The sequence below is a fragment of the Lissotriton vulgaris genome, chromosome 3_2 (genome assembly GCF_964263255.1).
Source record: "Lissotriton vulgaris chromosome 3_2, aLisVul1.2, whole genome shotgun sequence".
Lineage (NCBI taxonomy): Eukaryota > Metazoa > Chordata > Amphibia > Caudata > Salamandridae > Lissotriton > Lissotriton vulgaris.
In genome coordinates this window covers 42,528,781-42,548,108 of record NC_141690.1, presented here as the reverse complement: position 1 = coordinate 42,548,108, position 19,328 = coordinate 42,528,781, and positions in this window count along the sequence as shown.

The following is a 19,328-nucleotide window of genomic DNA, read 5'->3' as shown; positions in this document are numbered from 1 at the left end:
CCTTGTCCACCCTAACAGTCCCTCAATAAAACTTTGAAACTGGTCAATACAGAGCCCGCCCCTTCCGTGGAAGGTCACCCTGTACCCGTATTCCCCAGCCACGTGAATCATGTCACCTGCTTTGAATACGTCTGCGGCGCGCCTCACGTATGAGTGGCCAACGACCCACACCACTCTTCCCTCAGCCAGTGATCTTTGACCGCTGGTCCCCAGGTGTCGGGTCAACTGCACAGTCCGCCCCGCAAAGCCTGCTCGCGAAACTGTAAACCAAACAGAAAACAAGAAGCGTGAGTGCATGACATTAGCTTCACAACATGTGCAACCGCACAAACCTTTTATAACAGTTCGAGGACCAGTGTCCCAATTGCTTCACCTTTTCCACACTCAGACCCCTGGCTGTCGCCTCTGTCGCAGCCCCTATCCGGAAGGAATGGGTCCCAAAATCGCTAGGGTTCAAGCCCGCTGCCGCGATTGCCATTGTAAAAACCCGCTGAAACTGAAACCTAGTCAGTGGGGTGGCATCAGTGTGTCTCAGCAAGCTTCCCCCCCATGATGCCGCCCTCTGCACCAAATATTCCTCCACGCATTTTACCGGGCACATGGGGGACCCTGGACTGCGTTGGACCACCACACTGTCCCCGATCGCTCCCTGATCGGTCTTGGACCTGGCTATTGGGACTACCATCGTATCACCCTTGATTTGAATGTGTTCTCGACACAGACCTCCCCCCGTATCCTGTTTGTTCCGTGCCACCAGTTCGCTTACCCTCATAGCCCCATAGAATGCTAATGCAAAAGCGGCCCGGAACAGCACTGTCTCTGACTGAGATGAACATGTCGCGGGGAGTACAGACATTAACAGGGACAACCTTGCTAGCCCAATCGGGCGCCTCTCGTCCACTTTACGACCCTCAAGGCGTTGCCACCCACGCAGTGCCTTCTTTACGAGAAAGGACGATGTGGGGTCCTGGATGCCATGAGCCTGCGCCATGAAGGAAATGGCGGCCCGGTGCCTATTGGCTGTAGCCACTGACCTGCCTGCCTGATGTAGTGATACGAGAAACTTCAGGACATACTCCTCCTGCCCCCATTGCGCCCCCCCAGCTGGACCCAAAAAAGACCAATAGGAACGGAACGCCCCTTCGTATGCCTTCATTGTCCTGGGTGCTAGACTCGCTCCCACGAGGTCTTGTAATCCGGGGCACCGAGTGACCAGAGAGCTTCGGGAAATGGTGCCGCCACCAAGTCCGCAGAGGGCAGATAACCCCTGAAGGCCTGCATGTGGGAACGAGAGAGTGCATCAGCCGCCTGGTTCAGCACACCAGGCACGTGTCTTGCCCTAAAGTGGACGTTTAGTCTCATACACAGTAGAACAATCTCTTTAAGCAATCTCAAAATCCATCTGCAGCGTGCTGCCTGATTATTGATACATTCAACCACAGTCATGTTATCAGACCAGAACACCACTGTGCGATCACGAAACCCCTCTGGCCATGTTGTCAAGGCCACTAGAATGGGGAACAGCTCAAGATCCCCGATGTTACCTGTAAGTCCAATATCGTGCCACCACGTTGGCCACGTTCGTGCCGACCATTGATTACCAAAGATGGCGCCAAATCCCACACTCCCCGCTGAGTCAGTCCATAAGCCCAGCTCCTCCGAGGAAGCTGGCGGCTTACTCCACACAACCCGGCCGTTGAAATCTGCCAGAAATGCCAACCATATGCGCATATCATGGCGAACCTCAGCTGACAGCCGTGTGCGGTGGTGCCCCTCTTTGAGTCCGACCATGGCTTGTGCGATAGAGCGGGAAAAGGGGCGAGCCATCGGAATCACTCTAAGGGCAAAGTTAAGCTGACCCACTGTTTGTTGCAACTGATGGAGGGTTACCTTTTTCTCGCCGATGCATGTCTCGAGTGAAGCCTTAAACTTCGTTACCTTCTCCCTGGGCAAACGGAAGCACCCCTTTACCGAGTCGAGCTCAATTCCCAGAAACTCGAGTGAGGTGGATGGCCCCATTGTCTTCCCTGGTGCCAGTGGCACGCCAAATCGTTTCATGAGATTGCAAAATTCCAGTAGAGCCTGTGCACAATCCGTGTCCCCGGCTGACCCCAGAAACAGAAAATCATCAAGATAATGCATAACCTGCGTAAAGCCCGTGGCTCTGGTGAACGCCCATTGCAAAAAGGTACTGAATTTTTCGAAATACGCACAAGAGATGGAGCAACCCATTGGCATACATTTGTCCATGTAGTAGCGTCCCTGAAACACAAAACCTAACAACCGCTGATCCAGTGGGTGTACCGGGAGCAACCGGAACGCTGATTCAATATCAGATTTCGCCATCAGCGCTCCGGGCCCCAGGCGATTCAACATGGCGACAGCCCCATCGAAGGAGGCGTACCGTACAGAACAAACTCCTGGGTCAATCGCATCATTCACCGAAAGACCCCTAGGAGCGGACAAGTGATGGATTAACCTAAACTCACCTGGGTCCTTCTTGGGGACCGCTCCCAACGGTGAACAAATAAAATTCGTGACCGGCGGGTGCCCAAACTGTCCAGCGACCCGACCCCGTGCCACCTCCTTTGCAATCTTTGCCTGTACTACCGCCGTATTTTGCTGAACCGACAGTTGGTTCTTACACTGTGATTCCCCACGAAAATACCCCGCCGGGATGCGGAAACCATATGAGAAACCGTCTCGCAACACCCCAGCGGAGACATAATCAGGGTATTCGTTTAGCCAAGGGATCAAAGCCATGATGTCTACGGGAGTAGGTAGCGGTGCCCCTCGGTCGATATTAGACCTGTTTGGCCCCTCCTCTACCCCCTGTATCACCATTCTTTGCTCTGCACGAACTCTCGGGGTGTGAAGACTGTCCACACCCTGCACACTCATGCCTGAACTTGCATGACCCTTGCGGCCTCGTGCACTTGCCTCTGTTAAAACTCCAACAGACCCCTTTTCTACCCGAGTTCCCATTACTCTTTGAGTGTTGATCACTGCTGGCGCCCGGTTGAAAGGGTGCCGGCGAATAATGGCGGGTGGGCTCCGCCCCATTCCCACCAAATGAGGATGACTTCGTTGTGTTCGGCATGACCTGCTTCTGCCAGGAAATGGAGTCGAAACAATCCCACGTCAGAGATGAGTCGTGCTCCTTGGCCTTACGAAACTTGTTAACATAACCCAACCATTGATTGCCTTCATACGATTCATAAAATTCCATTATATGTGTCTGGTAACACGCCAATTCAGACAATACTTCGGGCCTACGTTCCCCCATGATCGCAGTGAACATTCCGAACGCCCTGGCCCAATTAGCGATTGTCTCATCTACCTTGAAACCCGCCATCTTTGCACGCCATACACTCGGACGTAACAATTCCTTCTGATTTCTAACGTGCTCTATCTCATGGTGGTCAGTCAACAGGGAAAACATATTCACATATTTATCAGCCCAAATCATTTCTTTCGTGGCCAACGGAATATGTTGGACTACCTTTTCCCTCCTTGAGGGTAACGATTCCTCCCTCGCTATTGGCAACGGCTGCTTACCCGAGTCAGTAGCTGGACCTGCAGTTGTTGTCGTTCCAACGCCCGACGCCGGCTGTTCCAAGGGAACCTGGGGGGAAACAAGAGGACAAGGTGCCTTCGCAGCATCTCTCGATTGCCCCAACTGCTTTATTAGTAACTTGGCCTCCTCAGCCGTATCTTCCGGTGCCACAGCACCCTCAGTGTTCTTGCCTAACCATGCCGCTATCTGCGCGGCCAACTCGGGAGGCATATCCCCTTCGTTAACCGGTGTAACTTCCACCGGGATCGGCTGTCCCGCTTTCGGGATCGGAACTGGGGCCTCAACCGGGCTGACCGGGCTTGCCGGAGGTGACTCGGGAACTGGAGTCTCCCCCCCTGCCGCCCTATTCCTGGCCCTTCTACCTCTCCCGGTAGGGACTACTCCCGGCAATGCTGGTCCGATGACTTTCTTCGGTCTCCCCGTCCCATTCATTGCCGCCATCTGCTTTTTCATGTTCGCCATGTCTTTCACCAGCATGCGAAGCATCTGTTCGGTCCCGACCTTCTTTCCGACCCTTTTGCCAGGCATCGTTCTTGGATGTTCGACACTTGCTGCCCGACGAAGTCCTGGATCCAAAGATTCGGAATCACTGCAAAGAGAAGCACAAAATTACAACGTTCTCAAAATTGGCTCCTTGTTCCGTCTAGGGCTCACGTGCAACGAGGAGGTGCAGCTTCCAAGCACAGGAACAAGAGGATGCTTCCTTGTATTGTTGCTCCTTTTATTCTTCCTTGGGAGGGCGAATACCCTCCTCCGATCCGCCTACAGGGCGTGGCCAACGGTGTAGGTGTCTAGGACAACCCCTCTCGGGCGGGAAAAGGCGCGCCCCGGCTACGCCGCTTCGGGCAAACCAGCCGAGACTCTCCTCCCGCCCAAAATGGTTTCCCGGGGGGATCAGGGCACCCTACCATACGTTCGGGGGGACCGAGTGGTCGCCCCTTTCCATTCACTTCAACAATGGAGGATGTTCAGACAGGGAGTGACCTGGGGACACTCGTGTAGTGGGAGGCATCACATGGGTCCAAGGACCTATTTCGCCTGTGTTTGGGGGCAGGGATCAAGGAGGGAGGGGATGGGGAGGGGGATTTGCTATGGGAAGGGCAAAGGGTTGGTTTTGTGGTTATGTTTTATGACAAGTTAACTAAACGTGATTCAATACAACAGGCTTGCTGTGTTTATTGGTTGGAATATTTTCTTTTGAGATATGGCTAATATCAGAATAGCTTCCATAAACATATGTGGGCTGAATGATCTGACCAAAGGGCGTCGGTTAAGGGAAGACCAGCGATTCTTGCGGGCAGACGTTCTCTGCCTTCAAGAAACGCATATCGAAGCCAGCCGTCATAAATTGTTGGAATTTGAGGGGTTTCAGTTAATATCTTGGACTAAACCTGAGGCTAAGAACAAAGGAGTAGCTATTTTAGCAAGACGGGGGAAGGTAAATATTTCCCAGTCTTCCGCTGACAGGTTGGGCCGCTGGGTAATTGTTAACGCAATTTTCAGGGCAAAAATATTACACTTTGTGCCATATACGCTCCAGTACTTGATGATCCGGAATTATATAAATGGTTGAGTTTGGAGTTGGTTGGGTGGCCATCTCCGTTTATAAACTGCAGGGATCTACATATTAATATGGAGTGTGGCTTATGAATCATCCAGGGACCTTATATACTGGGAGAAAACCAAAAGTCTACAGGGCTTTACGGCATTTGATAGAATTACATGGGATAACGGATACATGGGCTCTTTTCAATCGGGATGACCCAAGATATAATTTTTTTTCTGCACCACATAAAATCTGTTCCAGGCTTGATTATTTTTATATTTCTCCTGCTCTTACTCAATGCTCCCGCATTATAAGATTTCCGCGAGTAATGTCGGATCATTAATTCACTGTTGCTGGAGCTGAATACACAATTGTGTAAGAGTAAAACTGATGCTTGGACGTTCAACTGAGGGCTGCTTAGTGAGAAGGAGTAAGTGGATGTTATGTCCCAATGGATCCCAAGGTGTTTAGGTGAAAATATAGGTAGCACAGGTATTCAGAATGTTTGGGATACCCTAAAGGCCAGGATTAGGGGAGAAACAACTCAATATGGATGGGAATCCCAAAGGAAGGAAAAGACCAACTTACAGAGATTATATGCAGAATTAGAAAAGGCAGAGCTGAACCTGTCTCATGTGATACGGATAGGAGAGGACAGCGATGCAGCCCAAACACAGATTGTTTTAGCTAAATCATCTAAAACCGAACTTTCACAGGCTAAAGCAGCTAGTAAATTTATAGCCTGGAGATACAAAATGTTTGAGAATAGTGAAAGAGCAGGGCATATGCTCGCGGTAAGAATCAGGGAAAGAGAGACTGCCTCACGTATTAAAAATATTCAGGATCCGGAAGTTGGTCTTGTGTCTGATGAGAGGACCATTGCTTTTGCCTTTCAGAAGTTTTATCAAAAACTGTATAGTGAAGACATTTGTGACAATGATGCACTTCAGGCGAAAATTCGGGATTACCTTAAGGGGATTGGGGTGGATACGCTATCCTCAGAAGAACGAGACTCATTAGATGCTGAAATCAGCATCAATGAGCTCTGGCAGGCCATAGATTCTCTCCCGTGGGGCAAAGCGGTAGGCCCCGATTTTTTGCCGGGGGAATTCTATATAGTGTTCCGGCCTCAGCTCACCCCGGTTATGTTAGAACTGTTTCGCAGAGTTCAGGATGGGGAGGCCCCCCTGAGTCTTGGCGAAGGTCCCGAATTATAACTTTTTTAAAAAAAAAGACAAAAGTCCATCTAATATGGGTTCTTATCGCCCAATTACGCTTATTAATAGTGATATCAAAATATATGCCAAGATTTTTGCTAATAGGATTTCGGGGGTGATGAAGAAACTTGTTTCTACCCAATAACATGGCTGGGCGCGAAACTATTGATCATATTCAACGCACAATTGCTCTGTTTGATTTTACCAAGGTTGCCCATAATTCTGCTAGATGCGAAAAGGCCTTTGATAGGGTGTTCTGGCCTTTTTTATGGGCCGTATTGAGGCATTACGGTCTTGGGGATAGAATTATAAGAGACATTCAGAGCATGTATAAGCAACCAATGGCTCAAATCTCTGTTATGGGGATTGAGACAGGAACATTCAATATCTTAAGAGGTACACGGCAGGGATGTCCCTGTTCCCCTTTACTGTTTGCAATTTATATAGACCCCCTAATTAGAATTTTTTTTTTGAATGATATGATCCCGCCGTTGAAATCCAGGGGTGGGGATACTAAACTATTGGGTATGCGGATGATCTTGCCATCCTGACAGAATCTCCTCAGCTTGCAGTGCCAGAAATCTTAAATTTGACTTTACAGTTTGGTAAGTTGTCAGGATATCATTTGAATGATTCTAAGACCCAAATTATTTGTAATGATAAAATCTCGCTGATTGACTCTCGGGTCACTGATAAGGCAAAATACTTAGGAATAGTGATATGTTCTAGCTGAGAGGAAAGTGTGGAGATTAACCTCAAACCATTGCTGTGTAAGACGGAAAAGGAGTTGAGTAAGATTAATAACCTCCAGCTAACTCTGGTGGGTAGATGCAATGTCGTTAAAATTATTTTTCTCCCAAAGATCCTGTACCTTTTTAGAGCTATTCCTGTATTATTTGAACAAGTTTGGTTTAAAAAATTAGAACGTATAATTTCTTGGTTTGTCTGGGCTGGTAAACGACCTAGACAAGCCTTTAAATTTATGACGCTACCCAGAGAGAGGGGGGGCTGGTCCCTACCTAATTTCCAGCTATATTATAGGGCAATCACGCTGAGGCATATTGCTGTATTGCTGGACAGTCCGGATGTATAGGATCGTGAGGTATCAATTTATAGTTTAATTCATGAGGAAGAGGTGAAGGGGTTATTATTCAGACATATTTATTTTGCGTACTTCAAACATGTGAGGGTTAAGGTTTTAATAGCAGCCTTTAAAGTTTGGACACCTGTGCAGAAACTATTTAATATAGGAAGAATACATATCTATACTCCGGTAACAGGAAATACTCTTCTGCCAGCAATTTTTGCAGATGGGAATTTTAGAGAGTGGTCGGCACATGGAGTTTCTATGTTAGGGGATTTGGTCTCAGATAAGGGGGTACGGACCTTTGAACACACTAGACAGAAATTTGATATTAGTAATCAGCATTTTTTTAAGTTCTTACAGATTCGTGATTTTCTTTCTAGGAAAACTGTTAGCTGGGTTTCTATTCCATTAGTTGAGACTATTAGGCGAGGGCATTCTACTATATCAATGATCTATACAATGTTAAATGAAAAGAGAAGCGATGATCTACCTAAACATTTTAGCCGCTGGCAGATTGGATTACATGCTGGGCAAGAGGTATGTGAAGATTCATTATGCCTTAGTCATACTGCTACTATATCTGTTAACCTCAAGGTCCAATGTTTTAAAGCTTGGTTCAATCTGTATATAACCCTACATCGTATACAAAAATGGGGTGGGATTACGGGAGTCAACTGTCTGAGGTGTGGGGAGTACGCAGTTGACAGTATTCATATGTTTTCTTCCTGTACCAGCTTGACTCCATTGCTAAACAAAATTGAACAACGGCTGGAGCAAGTTATTGGATTTATGACTTCATTAACATCTCAGGCTGTTATTTTGGGGGTAGCGGATCTAAATATGACGACATCCGAATGGAAATTATTCTATATTGCAATGGCCTCGTTGAGATTATGTTTAGCAACAGCTTGGTTGGACCCTGCTCCCCCGTCAGAATACGAATGGTTTAGTAAATTCCTAAATGTTGATAAGTGGGAGCCCCTGGATTTTAAGCGGAGAGGCCCACGGACTTGTAGGGAAGAAGTATTAGTATGGGAGCCGGTGATTAATTTGTTGGACCGTGCAAACTACTGAATATTGAAGTAGAAGGATAGCCCGGAAGAATTGTATATATTGTTTAGTCTGTATATACTGCATATTGTGTGATATAATGCGATTAACTTGTCTTACCAATGTTTTTTTTGTTTCTGCCTATCTTCACCCTCCCCGTAGCAATCCCTGGGGGGCGTGGTATTGAGGGAGGTTCGGGGGTAAAATCAGAAAAAACATTGTGAGTAACGACACAGATTAAATGTTTTGTGATATTTCTTTTTGCTTTTTGTTTGGTTGTTTATTCTGATGTCTTGTTACTCACTAATAAATATTAAAAAAAAACAAAAAAGAATCAAGGTGGAATAAGGGACCCTAACAGCAAAAGAAAAAGACAAGAGAGACAAGGTTAGGATATTGCTATTGACTCTTTACTCCTCGGGAATGCAAGAGAACATAATAGAGAATTATTTGTCAAGTTTAGAAGGTCTCACTCTAACCTCCCATTGGAAGGAAGAACTGGAACAACCCAGAGAGTCCTGTAAAGTTTGGAAAGCTCTGAAGTTTTATAAGACCTTCATATTGTGCATAGTAGAGCACCTAACAGCACTCTGCAATGCTTTTGTACACCTTTCCAGTATTGTGCTTTTCACCTGACAGCCTTTAGGGTAGTCTTCCTCCAAATGTTGCTTACTTACCTCCTGCTCCTGAAATTGTTTGTACATTGGCTTTAGAACTCTGTTTATTTTACCACTGCTAAGGAGTGCTAAGGTGCTTGTGCTCACCCCCTTAAAGATGGTAAAACTGGCACATTTATTTTATTTATAAATCCCAAGTAAGGTGGTACAACATGTACCCAGGGTCTGTAAATTAAATGCTACTAGTAAGCATGCAACACTTATTGGCTCGCCCACATAAGTAGCCCTCTTAAACATTTCTCAGGTCTGCCACAGTTGTCTGTGTGCAGTTTTAAACTGCCAGTTCAACCAGGCGAAATAAACTTCTTGTGAAGCCTAAACCTCATTTTTTAACACAAACAAGTCAATCCTAAGGTAGGTCTCAAACAGCCCATATGACACGGTGTACTATATTTAAAAAGTTGAACATGTACTTTTAAGTTTTACATGTCCTGGTACTGAAATGTTTTTACAATTGTGTTTCGCTACAGTGAGGGTTGCCTCTATCATAAGATAAAATTGGGCTACCTTAATGCATTTAATAAGTTATAAATCTTGATTGGGAACAGGCAGTAAGACCATGTTCACACTCAAAAGAATTGTCAGTTAAAAGCCTTCTTCATAGTATAGTTGGATTTTAAGTCCCAATTCTGAAATAGTCACTTATAGAAAGTTTTCTTGTCTTAATCACTTGGTGCCTGCAGCTTATGTCCTGGGTCACATGGCTAAGTGTAGTTGGAAGTTTGCCTCTGTGCATTTCTCCCTGCCAGTAAGAGAAAAAGGGACTAGAAGTTAACAATATCTGCAATTCTTTCAGGATGAGAAGAGCAGAGCAATTACCTGCCCAATTACATTTGAATTGGGCTGCCGCCTCCAGCACACTCACAAAGGACTTGCCACCAGCCTATTGTCACACTAGTCCACCTGAGGCAGGGGCGGGAAGAAGATTCCAGAACCAGAGGTGCGGCTGAGTTTAGTAGTTTCTCCCACCTCAAAGCTGGCACCAGTATAACAATTGGACTCTCTGAACCATTCTTCAATATACTCCTGGACCTGTGGACATTAAAGAATAAAGTATGCCCTGTTCCTTGAGTCCTGCCCTGCTCTCCAAGAAGGAAGACTGGACCTACTCCCTTCTAACCAGAGTAACTCCACTGATCAGTTAGTTGACTTTCTGTTTTGAGCTATCTTGACCTAACACACTCCAGAGGCCTCCCTGCAACTGTCAAACTGACTTGCTGCATTTCGACCTGCCTGGACCTACAAGTGGGCCTGAGTGCTGCTGTCCTCTGCTAGAGTGAGTCCCTGATCCCCAAGACATGCCTCAATAGGCCCTAGACCAGAGGTCTTCAAACTTTTGGATGCCGAGACCCCCCGTCAACATTTTGAGGCGTAAGGACCCGCTCCCGTCAAAAATTTCTAAGCCTGGAGGCAGGGCTACTAGAATTATGAGGCAAGTGAGGCGCAAATTACGAGACAGGCTTGACTAAATTGTGTGGGAAGAAAATGTAAGTGATGTTATGTGATGCCGTGTATTTTGGGATAGCATTGCATCATTATTTTGACATTTTTTACACACAGTAACACTGAGGAAAGATTTCACCCCATCAGTACCCGTTTATAACCAAAATACAGCAATTAACATCAGAAAGATTTCTAGTCAACCTTTGAGAAGGGCCTTCTACTCCACAGGAATACGTGCTGCCACATTAGAAGCTCACCTGACCCTGGCCAGGAGAGGCAGGGGTCCCTTAAAAACCTGGTGGTTTTGTGCAAAGTTAAGCACTTTACCCATGCAGCTTTCCTCTCACCCCCTCCCTTCCATCCCTCTCTCCTCTCTTAACACCGGCTCCTTCTCTCACTTTGCAGGCCATTTTCTTTTATCACTTTTTACAACATCTGAACTCTCCCCATTCAACCTCTCACTTTAACAATGCACCTCATCTCTCTATAGCACCTTTCTGACAAACATTTCATTTTTTTATAGCGCTACTCATAGTTTACTCAAACTCAGTTCTATATCTGCATGGTACACGTTCTTTGTAGCAGGCACATTAACCCTCTGCACACTGTGTGGGTGACAAGAGTGCCCATGTGTGTGCACGGTGAGCGATGCAACAGTGCGAGAGTAGGGTAAGAGAAGTGACTGCAGGGTGAGTGAGGTGGCATATGAATTTGGATGCGGATGCAAGTTCTGAATGGGACGAACAAATGTATGATTACTGATGGGCTTGTTTGAGTGAGTTGCTTATTGAGCAGTGAGGGGGTCAGGTGAGTGAAGTGTCACATGAGTGCAGGATGAGTAGTCTACTCGTGTGACTGCAGGGTGAGGTATAGGGTGAACAGCGCAAGTGCATTGTGAGTGCAGAGTTATCACTTAGTGCAGGGTGAGCAGGTTGATGGTGTGAGTGCATGGTGATCAGTGTGAGTACATTGTGATTACTGTGAGTGCAGGGTGAATGTTGTGAGTGCATGGTTATCAGTGTGAGTGCACGTGAGCATGAAAGTGAAGGGCGAGAATGAGGAGAGAGTTGTCTGAATGCAGGGTGCATTTCCATACACTTGAAGTAACTCAGCATGTTCTTGACGGCGGCGTAGGGTTTAAGATATAAGTTAAACTACTGCGGTATTAATCAGTTATTGAGGGTGGAGGAAATAAATAATGTGCTGATCCTGCAACAAACTTAAAGTCCTATGATTAGGGTTGCCAGCAGATTATTTTGATGGCCCAGTCGGTACAAACATAAGCAGACACCTAAAGCTGTATTTTGAGCACTTATCAGTGCATACTTCGAACAACAAATATAAATGGAAAGCACTTTAAATTGTGTTCTAGGGTTGCCTCAATGATCCCTGACTGTCAAAGAGAAAAAAGACAGAAAAGCCACATAACTAATGCATAGATACTTTTGTATTTAAAAGTCTATTTAGTGTCAAGAGGAGATCTTTGCAGGCTCTTTAAACAAAACAGGCAGGCATTTTTCTTTTGGCAAATGCTACTTTATATTCCTTTTCATTAAACACATTTTCCCACTACAGCAGTAATTGTAAAATACAAATGTAAGGAACAGGCACAATGGGGGCCCAGGGGGTACTGAAACCAGGAAAAAACTAAGCCTCTGTAATCAGTTTACAAAGGCATGTAAATATGTAAATGGTCTTTAAAGACCTGTGAAAAACTCGGGTGTGTTGGTGACGACTCCAGACACTACCCAGCCCAGCCCACAGCTCGAGATACACTGCAGCAGCAGCCAGGCTGAGAGACACGACGAGGGAGGAGGGGGGCTGAAGCCCTTGGGCCTGGGAAGAAGTATGACTGTGAAGGCGCGACCCCCTTTGCATCGCTCCATGGCCCCCCTGGAGCTGACACAACAGCAATTATTGCAGCTACAATCCCTTGCAGATAGGTTTGTTTGGAGCAAGAAGCAAGCACGCCGTGCTTCAAAGTATATGGCATTACCGTTGGAACGAGGGGGGTGGGGCGTACCAAATGTTACATTTTAATATTTAGTTCTTCTTTTGCAGAATATGCAATATTTGGTGATTGGGGCGGAAGCACGATCATTTGAAGCCCCAAAAATATATCAAATGCTGATTGGGAATCAGGCGAGTGAGGCTTTACTTAAATTTCATGAACTAAGCTATTTTAAAAGAAAACTATTTAAAAGTACTGTTGCTGCATGTAAGGCTTGAAAGGCGATTCGCAAAATGATATCCATAAGCCGCATATGTTACTACACGCGTTTAAATTCTATGGAAATATTTCCTGTGGTCTTTTGGGATGTAAAGATGGCTGTCTGGCAGGATAAGGGGATTTAACGCCTAGGGGATATGTAAAGAGAAGTGGTCATTGGTTCTTTTATATACTTAGCTGACAAATACAGGCTCCCCAAGAATGATTTTCTTAAGTTTTTGCAAATCCGTAACTATACTGGTAAACACTGCAAGCATATGCCAATAATGCCTAAAGATTTAATAGAGGCTCTGATAAAAAAAAAAGCTAAGATAGGGGGTTTGTACGGCACATTGCTGGAGACTCAAAGTGACAATATTGTGATACAGGAGGTAAAGTGGGGTGAACGCTTTGGGAAGACTGGTTTTTATGTGGAGCAATCAATAGATATGGCTTCTAAAGTCATGCTGACAACTAAATTACGGCCTCAACATTACAAAACATTGTTTAATCTCCATCACACCCCTGTGAAAATGATGAATTTGGAGAGGGGGGGGGGCTCATGACGGGAAATGTTTTAGGTGCCTTGCTGAGAAAGCCGACATTGTACATGTATTTTTTGACTGTCTAGTCTTCAGACAATTTGTAAGGAATATTTCAGAATTTTTGTCATAGATCACAGGGGTCAATGTTGGTATCTCTAGAGAGTTAATGCTTTTAGGTGTGGGGGGGGGTTCCAACCCTTCTCAGAGCTGTTATTTGTTTTATTATCTTTTATTTATGGCTACTGCTATCACTAGGTTCTGTGTTGCTACTATGTGGCTTCAACAAGAGGCACCAACATATGAAATGTGGCATGCAAAGTTCTATAATGTTTTTATTCTGGAAACAGCCTGTATCGCATCAAATCATTGTGGAAGAAAAAACTGGGGTTGAAAATTTGGCAGCCTATGCTACAACATATGGAGATGTCTATATGGAATTCAAGTGCTTTTGGTATGCTTATGGTTTATCTTTTTGTGTAATGTTCCTACCACAATGATCTAACAGTGTTATTTATAAAAAACATTTCTTTTTTATGTATGCTATGTACTGAACAATAAAACATAAAAATAAAAAAATTGGACATCTCGGGCTCTACAGTTTCTGTGTTTGTCGTGTTGGTCTCAAATTATTTATTGAATTTTGCTCTATTTTTCTAAATTGGTGTGGTATTTTTCTTGTGCTGTGTTTCATTTGATTCCTGTTTGTGTGCTGCATAATTAATTACTTAACACCAAGGGCCATATGTATCAAAATCCTCTTTTGCGGTTCTCAAATAGAGATTTTTTGTGAATCCCTTTTTGCTATGTATGTAGGATTTGCAATACATTTTGCAAATCCTACATATTCCTTAATTGCGAATCTCAAATTGCGAATAGCAATTAAGGAATACCTCCCCATTCATTCCTACTGGCCTAGAGGCCATTGGAATGAATTGGAAGACATTCTCAATTTGTGATTAGCAATTAGAGAATCACAAATTGAGAAAGTAATTCCAAGGGTGCAAGGGTGTCAAAAGGACACCCTGTTGCACCCCTGAAAAAAGCATGGGTGCACATGTGGCACATATACATGCTCTAAGGGCATGTATGTGCTTCACATTGCACTTTTTTAAAAAATGCAAAAAAGTGCAAATTGCAAATTACCTCCAAGTTCAAGTTGGTTGTAATTTGCAACTCCTTAAGGTCAAATTGCACTTTTTTGGTGCTTCTTACATTGCATTTAAGGAATCGCAAAATTTGCGATTCCTTAAATGCAATCGCAAAATAAGGAATTGCACATTTTGCAATTCCTTATTTTACACACAGACTTGCCTTCATACATACCATTTAGCAAAATTGCGATCGCAAATGCCGAAATTCTGCGAATTTCGGGGTTTGCGATCGCAATTTCGCTTGATACATATGGCCCTTTGTAACTAAGTTAAGCCTCAAATATTTTTGGACCAGCTACCAGAGGGTTAAGCATGGCTTAATATAGTGACTGTTGTGATTCACACTCACAGCGTTTGTAGTTGTTGCTTTAGAAAGGTATTCACCACCCCAACCAAAAACCCCATTTTGCACACACTCCAACTATACAGGGTGCAGATAATTTTTGATTCATAAAAAAAGGAAAGGCCAAATAATGTGAATAGGCCAATTCCACTACTCAATGTTCACCTAAACAGCTTTACAAATGTACTTGATAACAGGTTAGCAGTATAAATGCCGGACCTTGTGGAGGCCAACCAAGTAGGATTGGTACAGGCTAGTGTGGGGAGTGACAACTTCAGAAGAACTGCCCACCTAATTGAGATTGGAACATGCAAAAAGATTGCCGCTAATCTGCTCAGTTTGGATACATAAAATGAGTTTGACAGGATCAGCTTAAAATACCTGGAGAAGCTCCTGGCTTAAATGAATTTAAGCCCCAATATGTCAGAGTAGATACTAGTTAATTAAAATATTTCTGAACCATGGATTATGGTAACTGGTGTCGCCTTGTTTCTTTTGTGCTTTAGAAAGGAACGACGCAGGGATCCCCAATATGTCCCCTTCTTTTTGATCTGGCAGTAGAATCTCTGCGATAGCACTCAGATTTAGGGAGAGGCTTCAAGGGGGTTACATTTGGGGGGCTAGTGTATTAAGTTTGCCTCCTTGCTGTTAATGTGTTCTTAAATCTTACTGACCCTTTACTATCCCTTTCAGTTGTGGTATCCATTCTGAAAAACTTTGAGGGAATCACAGGCTTCAAAGGCAATCATGGGAAATCTGACCTGCTCAACCTATTGCTTACAAATAAAAAGCCAGTTAAGTCAAAGCTACTGTAGACTGTCTCTTTAGGCAGGCCATCAGTTTGCCTTGTTACATGGGCCAAATTATTACAAGGAAAATGTACATACTCGCTATTCTATATTGTGTGTCTATGCTGTAAAGTCCAGACGTGCAAGTAGAAATTCTATTTGTGTATATAAGTCATGGAAGATTCATTAGTACATAATCCCACAGTACAGATTGCATAGCCCTCCAAATATCTGTGTACCCCCAATTCGCAATTCAATGTGACAAGGTCTCTGTCACCTTCCTTGCAGGGTTGTGCAGCAGTGAGGTATGTAATCTAACCATCTGAATGCCTATGACTCAGTTAAAATCTGCTCCATAAGTGTTTGTGGATCTCTACACAATATTGTATTGAGTTGCTGTATAATGCCTGTTTGACCTGCATTGGGCAACTACAGTGTCGAAATCTGACTTTTCTATGTTCCAGTTGCCTAGTCACCCAGATATAACATCCGTTCATGTCTAATAGCAGGCTCATAGATTTAAAAGACACCCATAGATACACCCATATCATTTCCCCGTGCATACTGAATCTTTTGTAGAGTATAAGTGACCCTTCAGATCTATGCTGTAGCTTTTTATCCTCACTCTCCAATTAATGAGTCTCTTGGAGTAGTGCAATGTGAACCTCTCCTCTCTTTCAATGGAAGAGAACCTGATCACCCTGAACCACATTTCCTGGTCCACACACATTCCACATGAGGAAAGCATATTGTACAGTTTTACCTATTTCTTGTAAAGGATTCTCCTGGGTGAGAACTTAGAAGTAGTTTCTGCTTTGTTCTCCAACCATGGTGGGTAGCGTGTTTTGCTTGTATGCATCCCTCTGTCCCGCACTGCATGGTATATTATGTCTCCATGTCTCAGTGTGTCCAGTGGCCAACCTCATCTGCTTCCCATGGTTTTCTTCATCAATTCCTGAAACTAAGAAAGCTTTCTCTGTTTGAAACCCCACATGTAATGTAATGTAATGTAAGGGACATTTCTACCGCGCAACTTTCACTCCAAGGAGTATCTTGGCGCTCACACAACTCAGATGGAGGAGTTGGAAGGGAAAGGGGTGTCCTGATTTCTACACAAACATTACACTAAGGTCCTACAGGTGGTGTCAGGCAAAGAGAAAATCCAAGTTTTTAATGCCTTCCTGAAGGGGGCTTCTTGAGAGAATGACCGCAAGGAAAAAGGAAGTTTGTTCCAGGCTTTAGTTCCCAGTACAAAAAGGGATTTGCCACCTTTTGTGGCCAGCTTGAAATGGGGTGGAGTGAGTAGGTTCTGGCAAGTCTTAAAACTGCCTGATTTCCAGTCAATCACTTACAAAAAATTATACCTATTCAAGATGAGGTTTGGTCAGTGTTTGGTTTTGCCGAAGTTTCTTTCTGCGACCCCTTCTATTTTCCAGAGTACTTAAGAACCGGGTGGAACATCCCACATGTCATGCAGTCATTATACTCACTCTGGTGGTGGATCTTTGCCTAGCACTAAGAATGTTAGCCTATTTCTTGTGCAGTGACCTCTTAGGCTTTCATCATTGCCATTAGTCTTCTCTCTCCCGCCCCACTCCAATTTAGTGTTGCAAAGTTCTCCACATGTGTCCTAAGTTCAGACAAAGTGGTTTTCTGTTTGTGGAGTCAATGGTCCATTGCCTGTGATTTGGATATCTAATAGTTCATCTTCAAAATCCCTATTGGTAGACACACAGTCTGTGGTGTGTTGGTTTTGCAGATCAAAAAACATCATAGAGCTTTCTTTATATCCTCTTCCGCTTGTTGCAATGTGGGTACCATTAGTCTGAAAAGCTCAGTGTCCGCTTTTCAATAGTGTCTCATTCACAGTCAGCTCTTTTGGTTGGGTTTGAGTTCCCATTCCCCTCAGAGGCCCTCTCCTGGAGAGGTGCAGTATTGCCCTATTTTGTCCCACACCTCTTTGGCTCAATAAAGAAGTAGATATTTTGATCAGTCCTGATTTCCAGTGTTGCTGGTAACAGGAAAACATACTTAAAAACCCTCTCCCTTAACTTCACCCTCACACACAAGAGGGAAGCTCTCTGCTGTTGTTGTCTGGAAAACCAACACCCTTGAGTTTTTGATGTTAAAGTGCTGCTGCGTCATGGCTGCCCTTCATATTTCTTCTTGATCTTTAAAGTGGAGCAGTTTTGCCGCTACTGATCTTAGTGGAGCTCCTGGAATTGGCTGGTCGGCCAGGACCCTATGTGCTCTCTCCACCAAGAGGAAGGGAGAGAGAATCTTGGACACGATGAGGTACGATAGCCAGATTTCCAGCTATGTACACGTGTATTGGCCTTCCACACCATCTGGGAGGTCTACTGCTTGTATGTTACTGCACCTGGCCCTCCCCTTGCTATCCTTGAACCTTCCCTCCAGCATTCTCACACTGTGTGTGAGGTCTGGCAACTACTAGTTCATTGTGGAGGTTTGCGGTTGGAGTTATTCAAGTGCCCACTCCATTTCGGTTTCTCCGTTGGACATTATCCACTGATCTTCTCATAACAGTTCCAGGTGTCCTGCAATAGCATTGATTTTATTTCCTGTACCTTCTTGGTGGATCTAATCGCATCCAATACAGAAACTTCTTTGCCTTGCATACCATCATCTATATTTGCCTGGGAGGTTCTCCTGCCAGACATTGGACCTGGATGCCCCATATGGGTTCTAGTTGCATTCATCTGTGGCCCTGCTAACATCTTAGATGTTTTCTGCTGTCCCATCTGTAATATCCATAATATGCACGTCCAGGTATTATTCACTAATTTACAACTTCGCATCTAGCCTGGTTTGGCCCAGATCTGTATTTTATCTAGTGCCTGTGTGTCAGGGTGCCAACATGCCAATCTTTAACACAAGCTTTTCATTATCTCTGTTGACCAGGTAATGCTGGCCCGCAACCTTCCTTATTAGTTACATTGACACCAGGGTGTGTCCTTTGGATCATCCAGAAAATGCACCATCAGCCAGCCAGTCCTTGGCAAACAAGGATCTAGATCCTTGTTAAGGTTCACTTTTATTATTGCTCCTGTTTCTGTATGTGAATTTCTAAGTAAGTAAGGAGACACAACCAGGCGTTGCATGTTCATGACGTACCTTATTAACTGGCCACTATGACAAAGAACAAAGGCCACACCATGCCAATCCAAATGCTGACAAACTTAGTAGGTAGTCATGGGTTACTGCACCATAAATATGTACAAATATTTATGGGCTGCAGTAACGTCTGTGCCCACGCAGACAGTGCTGGATGACTGCAGCTGCCCTTCCTCACTGTCTGCTGAGCATGGGGCCGCAGCACACCGCCTGCTGCTTCTCCGTGTGTATGAGACAGGGGGGTAATGCTGCTCCTGCTGGTGGTCTCACCACTCTCCCCCACAAGTAGTGCACCAGCGTTGGCTCACTGGGTGGTCAGCAGCACTTCCAGTGTGGTCGCCACCTTCCCCATCCCCCTGGTGACATCAGTGCAGCAGTGCACAAGCCCCTCCTGCATTGCAACGGAGCGCCGCAGAGCAGGGAAGTGGCAGTTGCAAGGCGGTTCACTGCCTTGTTCTGCTCCATGTACTGCCTCTCCCTGCGCCTTCTGGCCCTGTCCTCGTCCAGTTTGTCACAGAGTACCATCAAGGACTGGGACAAGTCCTGCATTCCCTCTGCCA